At 43.6% G+C, this 16,720-nt stretch overlaps 1 protein-coding gene across 2 annotated transcripts in view; it reads right to left on the reverse strand.

The window, feature by feature from the left end:
• CDH18 (cadherin 18) overlaps window positions 1-16,720 on the reverse strand; it is a 904,559-nt gene that overhangs the window by 671,593 nt on the left and 216,246 nt on the right. Inside the window, exons 3-4 of one of the 2 annotated variants that reach the window (XM_034761578.1) lie at window positions 6,559-6,668; window positions 6,352-6,412 (exon numbers count right to left, since the gene is read on the reverse strand). The gene's annotated coding sequence lies outside the window, so the exon portion shown is untranslated. The remainder of the gene's footprint in view (window positions 1-6,351; window positions 6,413-6,558; window positions 6,669-16,720) is intronic. The other variant, XM_034761577.1, reaches the window with a different exon arrangement.

The following is a 16,720-nucleotide window of genomic DNA, read 5'->3' on the forward strand; positions in this document are numbered from 1 at the left end:
GCTTCGCTGCGATGAGATTCCCAAACTGTGGTGGGGCTATAGATGGAACTCACATCCCTATCCTGGGACCGTACCACCGGGCCAGCCAGTACATTAACCGAAAGGGCTTCTTTTCAATGGTGCTGCAAGCACTGGTGGACCATAGGGGATGTTTTACCAACATCAGTGTCGGATGTCTGGGCAAGGTTCATGACGCTCACGTTTTCAGGAACTCTAGTCTGTTTAGACGGCTGCAGGAAGGTATTTACTTCCCGGATCACAAAATAACTGTTGGGGATGCGGAGATGCCTATAGTGATCCTCGGGGACCCAGCCTACCTGCTAATGCCCTGGCTCATGAAGCCCTATACAGGCGCCCTGGACAGTGAAAAAGAATTCTTCAACTACCGGCTGAGCAAGTGCAGAATGGTGGTGGAGTGTGCTTTTGGACGTCTGAAGGAGAGATGGAGAAGCTTACTGTCTCGCTCTGATCTCAGCAAAACCAATATCCCCATTGTTATTGCAGCTTGCTGTGTGCTCCACAATCTCTGTGAGAGCAAGGGGGAGATGTTTATGCTGGGGTGGGAGGTTGAGGCAAATCGCCTGGCTGCTGCTTACACCCAACCAGACACCCGGGCGATTAGAAGAGCCCAGCGGGACGTGCTGTGCATCCGGGAGGCTTTGAAAGCTAGGTTCCGAAGTGACCAGGGTAACCTGTGACTATTATGTTTTTTTAATCAGAAGCTGAACCTGCCCCCATTCCTTTACCCAGTTAATGTTGACTATCCTCTCCAGTTACCAACCCCCTTCCCCCCCTTCCAACACACCTTTAAAAATAAAATAAATGAAACTTTGTTCTTTAACACAGTTTTCTTTATTAAGGATTTTGCGGTAAAGGGTTGAAACTGGGATGCGGACTGTGGTGGGGAGCGGGTGTAGTGATGGAAAGGACGCTTCTAAACTCGAGGAATGACAGGCTCCTGCTCCTAGAGCGGTCCGCAGTGGTGGACTGGTTGTTTCAACAGAGCCTGCCACCCCTCCTTTTCGGGACTCTGTGTGTGGGGGCTATGTGACTTTGTGGCGGGGGAGGCAGTTACAGATCCCCTGCTGCGTGGCTCTGTCATCCAGGCTAAGGACCACTCCATAAGATCTGTAACCGCCCTCCCCCGCCACAAACTCACATAGCCTCCCCACACAGAACATGAAAACCACCTCCCAGACTGACCACTGTGCCTAGTGACTGCAATGTGTGTGTGACCTTCTGCTGAACCTGCCCCCATATCTGTTCCCTGGTAAAGGTGACTGTCCTCTCCAATTACCTATCCCCTTCCACCCTTCAAACACACTGTCCTCTAAAAGAACATGACGGAAACAGTAATTAACAGAAAAGTATTTTTTATTAAGAACTACACAGTTAGGGGATGAAACTGGGACGGGGGCTTGGGTGAGGTGCATTTGGAGGGAAGGAAAGGACATATCAAATCTTTGGGAATGAGAGCCTTCTGTTACTTGAGCAGTCTGCAGGGGTGGAGTGACTATTTTCACGGCCCCTGCCGCCCCACCTTCTTAGGACTTTGGGTGAGGGGGGGATGGGATGTTGTGGCGGGGGAGGGCGGTTAGCGATAGAATGCAGCGGGGCTCTGTCCTCTTGCCTCCGGTCCTGCAGAACATCTACAAGGCGCCGGAGTGTGTCTGTTTGCTCCCTCATTAGTCCAAGCAGCGTTTGAGTCGCCTGCTGGTCTTCCTGCCGCCACCTGTCCTCCCGTTCGTTGTGTGATCGCTGGTATTGTGACATGTTCTCCCTCCACTGGATCTGCTGTGCCACCTTGGCTCGGGAACAGACCATAAGTTCTGAGAACATCTCGTCCCGTGTCCTTTTCTTTCACCGCCTGATCTGCGCCAGCCTCTGGGAGGGGGATGCCGGGGTAGCTCGGGAGACACTTGCAGCTGTGGGATGGGAAAAAGGGAGTGAATTCCTCAAAAAGATACATTTTTGCGAACAATGAATATAGTCTTTCTCTATGAACAAGACCATGCACAGTACCTATCACATGTGCACTCAGTACAAAGTCGAATTTTCTGTCTTCACATTGAGTGCCTGGGGTCTTGCTGTACAGATCACACAAGCGGGTCCGGACAATGGAATTCTGCTAGCAAGTGGCCATGGTAAGCCGCAGATTTTTGGCTGCTTAAAGCTTAATTTACAGCAGTTCCCTCCTTTCACGTTCCAAGCAATGCTCCTAGCGTTGGCCAGTTCCTGCTGCCGGCAATCCGGCCAGCATGAACTCTGCCCCTGTCCCACCCCTGTCGCGGCTGTCCCCGGGAAAGATCCCTGCATGCTGCCGGCGACCGCTCAGCAGGAACGGTTCGCCTCCCCGCCCCCACCACATGGCTGGGCTCGGGAAAGATCTCTGCACGCTGCCGGCGATCCGGCCGGCATGAACTCTGCCCCTGTCCCATCCCCGTTGTGGCTGTCCCTGGGAAAGATCCCTTCATGCTGCCGGCGAACCGCTCAGCAGGAACGGTTCGCCTCCCCGCCCCCACCGTGTGGCTATCCCGGGAAAGATCCCTTCATGCTGCCGGCAAAGCGCTCAGCATGAACGGTTCGCCTCCCCGCCCCCACCGCGTGGCTGTAAACCGCCGGTTACAGTTATTTAAAGGAACAGGCCCCATACTAAAATTCCCCTAATTCAAAGCAGGTCACCACGAGTGATATCACTCTGATGAGGATTACGGAGGCAGAGAAAGACCACATGCTGCGTGAATGCCAGCAAACACCAAGGCCATATGCCGCCATGCTTTGCCAGGCAATGATACCTGCTGCTAGCCTGGCGCGGAAAAGTTTCCTACCATGGAGGAAGCAATAAGGCTGCTCTCCCCAGGAACCTGATGCAAAGGCTTTCACATTACCTCCAGGAGAGCTTCGTGGAGATGTCCCAGGAAGATTTCTACTCTATCCCCAGACATGTTAACAGACTTTTCCATTAGCTGCACTGGCAAGGACTAAAAAGTTAAGCGCCTAGGGCAAACTAATTGTTAAAAAACCATTGCTAACATACCATGCCTATTTTATTCAAAATAAATGTTTAAAACACTTACCTACTGATTCACGGTCCAGGGAGGGTTGTAGGGGATCCCCATGAGGGTGATGAAGAGATCCTGGCTGTCGGGGAAATCAGCGTTGAAAGCGCTGTCGACTGCCTCGTCCTCCTCATCTCCTTCCTCATCTTCCCCGTCCACGAACAGCTCCGAGGAAGCGGCTATCGACAATACCCCATCGTCAGAGTCCACGGACAGTGGTGGGATAGTGGTGGGGGCCGCACCTAGAATGGAATGCAGTGCCTCGTAGAAACGGCATGTCTGGGGCTGGGATCTGGAGCGTCCATTTGACAATTTGGTCTTCTGGTACGCTTGTCTCAGCTCCTTGATTTTCACGCGGCACTGCGTTGCATCCCGGCTATATCCTCTCTCCGTCATGGCTTTTGAGATCTTCTCATAGATCTTCGCATTGTCTTTTCGATCGCTGCTCCAAAAGCACGGACTCATCACCCCACACAGCGATCAGATCCAAGACTTCCCAATCTGTCCATGCTGGGGCCCTCTTTCTATTCTGTGATTGCATGGTTACCTCTGCTGGAAAGCTCTGCATTGTTGCCAGTGCTGCTGAGCTCACCACGATGTCCAAACAGGAAATGAGATTCAAACTGGCCAGACAGGAAAAGGAATTAAAATTTTCCCGGGGCTTTTCCTGTGTGGCTGGTCAGAGCATCCGAGCTCGGACTGCTGTCCAGAGCGTCAACAGAGTGGTGCACTGTGGGATAGTTCCCGGAGCTATTAGCATTGAATTCCATCCACTCTAACCCTAATTCGACATGGACATGTTGAATTTAGCACTACTCCCCTCCTCGGGGAGTACAGAAATCGATTTAAAGAGACCTCTATGTCGAAATAAATAGCTTCGTTGTGTGGACGGGTGCAGGGTTAATTTGAATTAACTCTGCTAAATTTGACATAACCTCCTAGTGTAGACCAGGCCTAAATGAACTAGGAGAAAGGAAGTATGATCCTCATTTTACTGTTAAACTGAGGCAAAGAGATTAAGTGACTTGCTTAAAGTAACAGAGGGAGTGTGTGGCTGAGATGGGGACTGAATTCAGATCTCCTGAGTCTCACCACAGCGCCTCAGTAACAAGATCATTCTTCCATTCTGCTCCCGCTTGTGGGTGCTCGACCCCCTTCTGCCTCTGGCTCAGCCTGACTCCACCCCTGCCCTGTCCCCTCCTGCCCCTGCCCCGCCCCTTTCCCCAAAGTCCCTGCCCCAACTCCACCCCCTCCCTGCCCCTATTCCTATTCCTTCCTCAAATTCTCGCATCTTTCCTGCCTTCTCCCCTGAGCGCGCCACATTCCCGCTCCTCCCCCTCCCGTCCAGCATGCTGCCAAACAGCTGTTTGGCGGCAGCAAGGCGGGAAGTGCTGGGAGGTAAGTGGAGGAGCGGGAACGCGGCGCACTCAGGGGAGGAGGCAGAGGAGGAGGTGGGGGGGGGAGCTTGGCTGCCAGTGGGTGCAGAGCACACACACTAAAGTTTCCTCGTGGGTGCTCCAGCCCCAGAGCACCCATGGAGTCAGTACCTGTGCATTCTTCCACTCTATGCATTAGTTCTCATCTATTCCACAAGTGATTCATTTTATTTTTCTACTTTAAATGATACAGTAGTACAAAGGCAGTCACAATTACCTGTTATCCAACTGGATAGAATAAAATGTCAAAAGCTTTGGAACCATGAAATCTCATTTCCATGGGTTTATGTGAACTTGTTGTACATTTTAAGTGTTTTCTCTGTAGTTTCTTTACATGATATTTAAGGAAGTTTTATCAAGGTTTCTTGCAATGAAAAACTATGAACTATCAATTGCCATTTAACTACTGCTAAACATGAAAAAAAAATATGTACTTTGAAAATGTATCATGAAGCATGTAGAGAATTCAATTTTATCTAAAAGTCCCTACTGCATTTGGTACTGTGAGAACAGTGTTCTAAATAGAATAGTCATGTCTGTGTAACCACCAGCACTCTTATTAACATTTGGAAATTTTCCACAATCAGACTTTAGCTTAGTCCTAAATGTTGGCTAAAGTATTATGCAGTACTCACAAAATGAGCCATGAAATACAAAAATACAGTTTTTCAAATTGTAGTGGCTCTAGCTATTTTAACACTGATGATAACCGAATGTATTATATGTGGGCCTTTAAGAGAGAAACAGTTTTCCCCTCCCATGAAAAATTTTGAGATTTTGAAAATTTCCCCACATAGAATTGTGACTAATTGTTGAAATTTCAAAAAATTTCATGAACCAAAAATCACGGAAGAAGGGAGGTTAAGTTCAGGTCAATCAAAAAGTTTTGTTTCAATAATTTTGAAATGTTTTGTTCTGAGTTCAATCTTTTTTATTTTTAACTATAAAATTAACTCAAAATAAAAAGTAATTTTGAACCCCCAAACCAGAACTTTTCATTTAGAACAGATCAAAATGGGACATTTCAATAATTTCAAAGCTTTGCATTTTTTTTTCTTTTTTTGAACAGGAATTTTTTTTTTAAACTGATCCTTTCCTGCTAAAAGTTTTGTTTTTTTCACAAACTGCCATTTTCCAGTGAATAAATGTTTCATCCACTAATTCCTGACCAGTTCAAGTTCATAGTAACTAAGTCATTTTAAACTTGCCAGGATTAGATATACTCACTTTGTCACCAGTTAAGCGTTTGAGCTTCTAACTTGTGGAAAAATATTTGAGCTATCTTCTTCAAATATTTCCACCCACGGTACAAATTTTGCTATCTTTATAAGCAGGAAGAGTTCCTTATTTCTATCTGTCAGATTATAGTATTTGACATCACATATTATTGAAAAAATCCAGGGGAGGGGGGTAGGCTTTATGGGGACCTAAGGACTGGGGAGGTAATAATTGTTTTTGGATTATTTAAATAGAAGAAATGGGCATGAAAAATGTAGTCAGGAAACTATTACCTGAATCTTTGTGGACAAATGCATTTAAAATGAAAATTATGCTTGGAACTATTACATCCAGAACTACCAGATTTCTAAGAAACTTTGGAAGTCTTGCTCACTAATACCATTGATACAAAGATCTTAAGATACATCATGCTAACAATTTCAGAGGCTACAGCAGAGCTCTTCAGCAGCCCCATCAAGCTAAATATGGAGCAGCATATAGGAGTACATCAGTCACAGGAGACACTATGCATTCTTATTCTTATTTATTATTTATAGCGTGGTAGTACCCACAGGCCACCAATCAGGGATCAGGGCTCAGTGCAATAGATGTTGTACACACATACAATGAAAACGTACCCCGGCCTCAAAGAGTATAGAATATAAGCATTCTGTTTTCCTGACCAAAAATGTTAAAAGCCTAAAGCAGAAAAAAGAGGGGAGGGTTGTAGAACAGCAAGGAGAAATGTCAAAAGTTAAATAAATAAATAAAACACACAACAAGCCAAACAGGTTTTTCATGACAGGTGATTAAATTAAAAAAAAAAAAAAAAAAAGTTAAAATACCTTTTATTTGATGAGTAGCCCACAGCTCAGAAATGCATGTTGGTTAAACAATCTTGAGCATCTCCCATGAAGATATCAAGGGGTGGATGTGGAAGGCTCACAAACTTTCACTGAAAAAGAATAATACTGCTTTCAATATGCCTATCAGATAACAATGTGCCTCTCAGTTAACATTTTGCCAGCATGATACCGAAATGAAAAATAGCAATCTACCTAAAATGCTGCACTTGGGACAGATAGATGTTGAGATATTTGCTTTCAGCAAATATATCAAATTATCAAGTTCCTATAATAATAGCACATGTGGTTTTTTTTTTTTTTTTTATAAGAAACAGCTGTCCATAAAAGCAAATTCAGGTCACAACAAATTGATAGTAGGGATGTTTCCAGGCTTGTAAGTAGCTCAGGAATTTTCCTGCCCATATATCACATTCCAGATTGTAAAATTGGTTGGGCAATCAGCTTTTCTAAAACCAATCATGAAAAACTGTCTGTCACATTTTTGATTTGAACTGGGCCCATATAGAACATGGTTGCAACCAAGGTCCTGTTGTGGCACCAAATCTTGTATAAAGGGGGTCAAATGAGGTGTCTAAGACAAGATTATGGTTTGCTGGTTATGATATGTTGTCTATATGTGTGTATCAATTTTGTAGTTGAAGTTATGAATATTGGCTCTATACTGCCTGTATTTCAAACTTATGCTATGCTTCTGGGAGACATCCCAGACAAGTTGGTGTTAGATCTGCCTAGCCTGCTTGATGGCCCATTAAGGACCATCAGCTATACAACTGACCCATTGAGAGAAGGCAGATACGCCTTGCAACTCAGAAAAGGATGCAGGGACTGGCCCATGTAACTCCAGACTCCATTTTGCTGTAATTTTCCACAGTAAGGACAAAGAGGTGTTCTTACACCCGGAAAAGATTATAAAAGGCTGATGCCTCATCTCCATCGGGTCTTCAATCCTGCTTCTTACCTCTGGTGGGACTTTGCTACAAATGGAAGCTCTACACAAAGGACTGAATGACCCATCCCAGCTGTGGATGTACTCCAAAGACTTGATTTAAACCTTCAGTTTATTTCATCACTGCTACAAGCCTGAACCAAGAACTTTGCCATTACTGTATGTAATTGATTCTATTTAACCAATTCTAGCTCTCATCTCTATCTTTTTCCTTTTATGAATAAACCTTTAGATTTTCGATTCTAAAGGACTGGCAACAGCATGATTTGTGGGTAAGATCTGGTTTGTATATTGACCTGGGTCTGGGGCTTGGTCCTTCGGGATCAAGAGAACCTTTTTTTTCTTTTACTAGGGTATTGGTTTTCATAACCATTTGTCCCCATAACAAGTGGCACTGGTGGTGATACTGGATAACTGGAGTGTCTAAGGAAATTGCTTGTGTGACTTGTGGTTAGCTAGTGGGGTGAGAACAAAGTCCTTTTTGTCTGGCTGGTTTGGTTTGCCTTAGAGGTGGAGAAACCCCAGCCTTGGGCTGTAACTGCCCTGTTTTAAGCAATTTGTCCTGAATTAGCACTCTCAGTTGTGTCCCACCAGAACCAGCATCATTACACCGGCACAGAAAGAATAATCATGATTTTTAAAGAAGTTTATGAGTATTTAATAACAAAAGTGTAGAAAAAACATCCATAACAAAGGAATAGAGTCTATACTCTGTTTTCAATCTTGTCCAAATGTAGGATTCAGGCAATTTAGATAATATCTCATGCTCCTTCATATCTTCATTTCTTCACTGTTTGTTAGCTTCATGCAATGCTGTAATATTTTAATTAAAGCTGATCAAAAAATGGAATTTCCATACCCATAGGAAATTCAGAGATATCAACATTTGATTTTGTCCCAAATTATAAAAGTCTAAATGAAGCTTTTCAACCATATCAAAATAAAATAGTTCAATAATTTCCCATGAAAATTTTGACAATCTATATATTCCTGTGAAAGGTTTTGACTTCTTTGAACCAGCATTTTCAGGAAACAAACTGTTCCCTCAGAAAATTTTTGATCAGCTCTAATTCTATATTTAAAAAAAAAAAAACCACTGTTAAATCACCACAGCACCACTGTGAGTTACTTCTCCCATGTTTAAGAAAGATAAATTTAAATTGTAACAGGTGCAGAGAAGAGCTACTAGGATGATCAGGGGAATGGAAAACCCATCTTATGAGAGGAGACTCAAGTAGCTTGGCTTGTTTAGCCTAACCAAAATAGGGCTGAAGGGAGATATGAATGTTCTCTTTAAATACATCAGAGGAATAAATACCAGGGAGGGAGAGACATTAAGTGCTAATGTTGACACAAGAACAAATGTATGTAAACTGGCAACCAACAAGTTTAGGGTTGAAATTAGAGGAATGTTTCTAACCATCAAAGGAGTGAAGTTCTAGAACAGCCTTCCAAGGGGAGCAGTGGGTGCAAAAAGAACCCCTAACTGGTTTCAAGACTGAGCTTGGTAAGTTTATGGAGGCGATGGTATGATGAGATTGTCTATAATGTCATGTGGCCGATCTGTGACTGCTGTTAACAGATATCCCCAATGGCCCGAGATGGGATACTAGATGGGCAGGGCTCTGAGTTACTACAGATAATTCTTTCCCAGGTGTCTGGCTAGTGGGTCTTGCTGACATGCTCAAGGTATAACTGATCACCATATTTGGAGTTGGGAAGGAATTTTCTCCAAGGTCAGATTCGCAGAAACCCTCGGCCCGCGCTGCTTCCAGCAGCTCCCATTGGCCTGGAGCAGCGAACTGCGGACAGTGGGAGTCGCGATCGGCCGGACCTGTGGACGCGGCAGGTAAACAAACTAGCCCGGCCTGCCAAGGGCTTTCCCTAAACAAGCAGCATCCCAAATTTGGGAAACACTGCCCTACAGCATAGGGCATGGGTAATTTGCTAGTTTAAACTAGTATAAATGGTGGATTCTCTGTAACTTGAAGTCTTTACATCATGATTTGAATAAGTCAGCCAGAGGTTATGAGCCTATTACAGGAGTGGCTGGGAGAGGTTCTGTGGCCTGTTATGTGTGGGAGGTCAGACCAGATGATCATGATGGTCCCTTCTGGCCTAAAAGTCTATGAAATAATGTTCCTATTTTACACAGTGAAGGAAACTGAAGCAGATTTATGGTTTTAATTATCTTTAAGTGATATGCTCAAGGCCACACAATGGTCTTGATCCTCCACAGTCTTATGCCCTAAGTTATACCTGTAGAAAATGAATACAAAATTGGTATACAACAAACAGTAGTGTTTTAAATCCACTTTACGCATGCGTAAATTACTACACAAGGAGCAAGACACTGGGAAATCAGGTCCAGTTGGTTCATGACAGACTCAGTATTAGGATTCCAGAGTTCCTACCCACATTCAGTTCAGTGGAGCATAGACTAAAACAATATATTAGCTAACCAGGGATTCTGGGACCTGCAGAATAAGGGCAAGGCAAGGATTAGAAAATAGTATACCATCAACAACCATCTCTGACACAAGAGAAATTAAGAAAACAAATCCTTAAGGTGGGCATCTGAGACTTAGTAGGCCCTAGATTAGTATGATTTTTCAGTAAGGCTGAAAAAGTTACATATGGAGGAATAAAGTCCTTTATAAGTTTCAAAAACTATTTTATTATTGCCAGAAATTTTGTATTCAGAAAGAAGGGACAAAGAGACCCAACAGTTAGTTTTGCTTTGCGCTTGAATTTTTTTCACAGCTTTCTAAAATATTTCTCTTTATTTGGGTTCCAACTTCTGGAGTGCCAGCTGAATTCCGTATGTTTTATATTTTATTTTTTAAAAAGAGTTATGCTTTGGTGTAAGTTTTATGTAGCTTACCCTTTATGTACTCTTACTGATTTCTATGTAAGCTTTAATTAGCCTATAAATATGGCAATATATGCTTAAATATACGCCATTAAGATCAGTGCCATTTATGAACACTGGCAGTTGCATACTGGATCAAATCAGTGGTTCATCTATTAGTTCAGTGTCCTAACATCAATAGTGAGTAGTACCAGCTGGTTATGGGGCAGTTGGAAGTAACCCCTCCTACGAGGAAAATTTCTAACACCTCATTAGCTTCTGCCCAAAAGCATGAGGCTTCATATGCCTTCAAAAATCTGTTATAACTGGCTATCCTTGTTATTCATAAATTCCAATCCTTGTTTGGAACCTGCTAAATTCCTGGCCTTGATAATATCATGTGACCGGGAGTTCTGCAAGCTAATTCCTTTGTTTTGTTATAATTCAAGCAGTTTGTGCTACTTGTGTGTGCTCTGTTAGTAATCTGTTAGCAAACATTAACACTTTTCATCCTTTACTTTCTGTGTATTTGATTAATGTATTAACTATTTGTGACGAAGTGGATCTGTTCTTAATATTTCCTCTGAATACTGTGTGGGTGCCTCAGTTTCTGATCGACACTCTGTCTCCTAGCAACTAATGGCCAGGCCCTTCCCCCCTGCAAGGGGATGCTAAAGGTGTGGGAGAACAAAGAGGTCAGGTGATCTCCTGGCCCGGGAAAGGAACAAAGCAGAGAAGGAGGGTCTGGACGGGGTTTTCAGTTTGGAGCTGGCTGGGGACTAGGAGTGAGGGCAGAAGACGGGGGTATCTGGCTCACGGGACCCCAGGATGGACCCGGCTCAGGGGTCTGGTTCTCTGCACCTACAAGCTCTATTTTAGACCGTGTTCCTGTCATCTAATAAACCTCTGTTTTACTGGCTGGCTGAGAGTCACGTCTGACTGCGAAGTGGGGGTGCATGCAGGACCCTCTGGCTTCCCCAGGACCCCGCTGGGCGGACTCGCTGTGGGAAGCGCACGCAGGGGCATATGCTGAATGCTCCAATGTCAGACCCAGGAGGTGAAGCTGTGTGAGCTTCTTGCCCTGACGACAGTCTGCTCCGAGGGAGAGGAGGCTCCCCAAAGTCCTGACTGGCTTTGTGGGGAGCAGTTCCAAAGCATCGCCCGGGGACTCCGTGACACTATTCTTTAGAATCTTTAGGCTATTAACGAAGAGTATATTGAGTTCTACGGCCCAGAACTCTGATCCTTGATCGATAAGTAACCCTATTCAGGAATTCTGTGTGTCAGACTGTGGGTAGGTCTACACTTACCTCCAGGTCCGGCGGTAAGCAATCGATCTTCTGGGATCGATCCCGGAAGTGCTCGCCATCAACGCCGTTAATCCAGCTCGGCGAGAGGAGTACGCGGCATCGATGGGGGAGCCTGCCTGCCGCGTCTGGACCCGTGGTAAGTTCGAACTAAGGTACTTCGAATTCAGCTACGTTATTAACGTAGCTGAATTTGCGTACCTTAGTTCGAAATGGGGGGTTAGTGTGGACCAGGCCTGTATTTAATGATCTTGGGTGCCTCTATGTCCATAAAACTCCAGATTGTCTGGGAAACCATTCCCTTAATTTTACACACACACACACACATATACACAAACACATACACAGCAGATAGGAAAGAATAACTATGGGGGAAGAAAGACCCACTGAAATATATTATCTTGTTAGTCCTATCAACTGTTAATCATGTTTTTACACACAAATCAGGTAAACTGAGAATGTATAGAAATGACATCAAAACATGTTTCTTTTGGCAAAAGTTCTCTTTGTTTGGAAACCCTATACAATGACATTGGTACAGTATGGGAACTTTGTTGGGGAATGAAATCTACCACGTTCTTCCAGATAAAGTGGGGGAGAGACACACAGAAAGCTCTTTATTGTCATCATCATCATTGCTGCTGCCGCCACCACCAAGGCGGTAACATATCTATTCTTTCTGTATTTTGTAAAATGTACTAATCTCTGATTGATAATCTGTGATCAACTAATTCCAGTTGAGCCCGTTATTTGACAATCTTGAATCATCATTAACTCAGACATGCAATAGCTCCATAATAAATTTCTTGTTTCATGTGCTCCCCTTCTAAGGAAATAAAACACACATAAAAGTAAAAAAGTGAAACAATTGTACTAAATCTGCACCACCTTTTCTCCCATTGTTGGAGGAATTACGAGCAATGGAAAATAAGGCTAAAGATCTTTGGTAAACCCTAATTCCAGTCTCACAGCTCTTGGGTAATTCACATGAAATGCCTTCTCCTCCAAGTACCATTCTTCCAAACCAGCACTAATAGCAGTTGATTCAGTGTCTATACAGTTGTTTCATTTCCCTATCACAGCTCTCCACTAATTCCATCTCTGCAGGGAAAAAATCTGTAGAGAGAGATTTAATGCTGCTATGGCACCTATGGTAGCAGAAAGCCTATGTTAAAGGCCATTGCTATAGAAGTGTGCCACTTATGGTAAATTTCATGCTTACCACCTCCCCACCCCCATAATACCACATGGATTTAATACACACAAATTTGTTACTATATATTGTGTGCAGGAGGGCAACATGTTGTGTGTTTACTGTTCCGATTTTTGCCATAGTAAGCAGGATTAACCTAAATTTGTTGTCCTCAGTGCCATTTAGCAGAGAGGAAATTATGGTTCCTTCTGAGCTAGCTCTAATAGAGGTGTAGAACACACTGTTTCTTAGGGCAGAAAAGTGTTAAGTGACTGCTTTATGTGAGTGGCTACACAGGAAGAACAGTTAGTGAAACTGGGCTGAAAGGGGAAGGCAATTTGTGGTTTGCGGTTTGCTTAGGGCAGCAAAAGCATTAGAGAAGGCTCTTAAAAATAATATCTGGCGGGTAGGTAGTAGAATGTCAGACTCACCAAAACACACTTCCTCCAAACAGTTCAACTAACTCTATTTTTAAATGAGCTTGTAAAGAGAGAAGTGGAGGAAAAAAGTTGGCACCTTATATACAAGACCTCTGTTCTGAAAAGGCAATGAATTATATGGGCAGCTCTTATTACTGAAAGCTAAAACAATTAAAGATGTAATAAAAGATTGCAGAAAAGTTATTTGATGCCAGCGTCATCAGAGCTATCATCAGCTAACCAGTCTGAAGGGTAATGTTCTTATTAACTGCCAATAATATTCATCCATTAAAAAATTAAACAAACGTATTAGACTATTAAGTAACAATTTATGCCTTCAGTGATGCTTTTGTATGCACCCTTGGTGTATTAAAGATTTCTAGTGGTGCATAAACAGATTCTTAATTAATGAACAAACATAAAAGAACCAGGATTTATGAATACAGTGCAAAAACTGCAACCAGGGTAATCCGTTTGATCTTATTCTTTGTCCTTGATCAGCATGTCAGTGTCTACAGATCTGACTCCAGATGAGTACTGAGTAAAAATGTGAGAAGCAACATCACTCGGTACACTGTATGTTACACCGGGAGAAGTAAAACACAGCTGTATTTTGTCTGTGCTTGTTATACTGAAGCTTTGTTAGGCTTTTTAAAATGCAATACTCATTTTTGTCATTCATGAAACCAAACCAAACAAACACAGAACCAAAGTCCTGCCCTCTGTTTCATGCACAAGTTGCTCCTTTTTGCCATTGCGCCAGTGCAGCATGATCTACCATGCCCAGGGTACACTCCTGTTTCCAAACAGCGGACCCCTTGGAATATAGTGCACACACTCCAAGGAAATTTGGTATGCTGGATTTGTGGTATTGTATTGTCATGCAAACAGCTCCGCAGGGAAGATGCTTGGCATGAAGAATGCACTAAAGGGAAGAACATGAGCGGGACTAAGGTACCCCCATTCCTCTGCATCAGTCTCCCTGAACCACCACCGATATACCACCTGCATCGCAGGAATTCCCCTTCACTCAAGCGGGACTATGAACAGTAACTGGGAGAGAGGGCAATTGCCTGCAATAGCCTGACAAAACTTTATCTAATTAAACTTAATTCAATAAAGGTTTAACTTAATACCTTTGGGGTCCATTGTATTAAAAATGCAATTGTTTATGTATTACAGGGGATTGTATATAACTTTTCGAGGAAATTTACTAATCTAAACCTTGGGGAGATGTTAGGAACTTCAAAGAACTGTTTGGGAAAATGTGTGAAATGGGTTTCCTAGGAGGTATTGTGAGTTCTTTTGAAGTTACACCCTGGGAGAAAAAATCTACTGATTTCCTGCTCCTGAAAACTCCAGGCCAGAGAACCCTGAACAGTATAAAGATGGACTCGACTTGTCATGGGTGCACATAACAGCTAAAGCTGTTATGAACTTGTGACCATAGAAGAGACTCTTTTGTGGTGTGTGAAGGACTAATCATCTGCCAGAGCTCATGCTGGCATCAGACTGATCTCTGATTAGCTTAATAGCCATGTCTATACGAGAGAGCTCACAGTAGCACAGCTGTACCGATGCAGTTGCGCTGCTGTAAGCTTTCCTGCTCTATGCTGATGGGAGAGAGCTCTCCCATCAACATAATTAACCCACCCAGAATGAGCAGTTGTGGCAGAATGTCGGCAGGAAAGCAGCTCCTGCTGACATAGCGTGGTCCAAACCAGCGCTTCTGTCGGTGTAACTTATGTCATTTGGGGTGAGTTTTTTTCACACCCTGGAGCAACTGTAAGTTATACCAACAAAATTGTTAGTGTAGACATAGCCTTAGTATGCATGTAGGTTCTTTTATTGTTTTAATATGTCTTCTCTGTAGTCTTAAGATAAAAAATATTACATACGTTTGCATAGAAAGAGCAGTGTGATAGCTTAATTCTAGGCAGTTAAACTGTTAATAGTCTCTGAAATGAAAGCAAGGGGAGTGCTTAGGCAGATTCTCTTTTGTTGGAAATGAGAGAGTGCAGGCAAGGAACTATTCTGCCTGGTGATATGCCGGTCAGAAAGAAGAGAGACATTGGTCTCCCCCTGAGAGAGGTGACAGGTAAGGAATCCAGAGGCCTGAAAGTGGGTGTCCATGCCAGACCACTGAGGGGAAATACAGACACAGTTGCCCTGAACTGTGACACTAATGGCTGGATTTTACTTAGTGTCTAATATCTAAATTTTGAAAAAGCACTTCCAATATTGTGCGTGTTAAAAGCTAATATGAAGAGCTGTACACTGGAAGCCATGTGCAGTGCACAAGTTGTATCAGTACTGCAAAACGAAGGAACTACACTGCATATTCTTGAGTACCATATTGATTATCTATTTACATGTAAACAGACAGAGGACACACTTATTATGTCTCATTGCCTCTAAAAACTGAGTAATTTCAAGTAGCTGTAATCTTTGAAGTTATAAAGAACTATACTGTTGTGTATGGGGTTATTTTGGGAATCCCTTCCCTCTCTTCTCATTTGCCCTCCAGAGACTTATGGGCCACTAAATGTTCTGCATCAGTTCTCCCAATTTCTGTGAAGCACCAGTAGGTGAACTCCCTTCACAATCTTCCCTACTTCCACATACATATGGGAAGACACCTAGATCATCCCTTCAGGACAATCGTTCCTTGGTTGTTAGGAAATGATGTTTGTGGCTTTGGAGTTGTCCTGGTACTTTTACCACATCTGATCTTAACAGCTGGAGTTCAGGAAGCTCTTTAGTATCTCTGTTATGGCAATATTTGTCTTGCTATTGCCGCTGTTTAATTTTTGTCACCTTTCCCCCAAATGATGGCTTCAAAAGTTCATTTGTTGTATGCAGTCCATGTGCACTGAAAAATGAGATGATGTAGTGGGCTGCTGCCCAGGCCTTCTGTTAGTGCATTTCTCTGGTAGAGCAATGGTATTTGCGGGTGTGACGAAGTGGGACTGTTCTTAATGTTTCCTCTGAATACAGTGTGGGTGCCTCAGTTTCCCCTATCCATTTCTTCAGTCTCTAGGGGGTGAGATTGTTGCAGAGCAAAGGGCCAGTGCACATAAAAGGCCGACACTCTATCTTCTGGCAACTAATGGCCAGGGCCCTTCCTGCCTGTAAGGAAATAGCTAAAGGTGTTGGAGAACAAAGAGATCAGGTGACCTCCTGGCCCGGGAAAGGAACAAAGCCCAGAGGAGGAGGGGCTGGAGGGTGAATTAGTTTGGTGCTGCCTGGGGATGAGGAGTGAGTGCAGACGTGGGTGTCTGGCTCGCTGCCCCCCAGGATGGACCCGGCTGAGGGGTCCTGTTCTCTGTACCTACAAGCTCTGTTTTAGACCACGTTCCTGTCACCTAATAAACATCTGTTTTATTGGCTGGTTAAGAGTCACATCTGACTGAGAATTGTGGGTGC

The sequence above is a fragment of the Trachemys scripta genome, chromosome 2, assembly GCF_013100865.1.
Source record: "Trachemys scripta elegans isolate TJP31775 chromosome 2, CAS_Tse_1.0, whole genome shotgun sequence".
Classification (NCBI taxonomy): Eukaryota; Metazoa; Chordata; order Testudines; family Emydidae; genus Trachemys; species Trachemys scripta.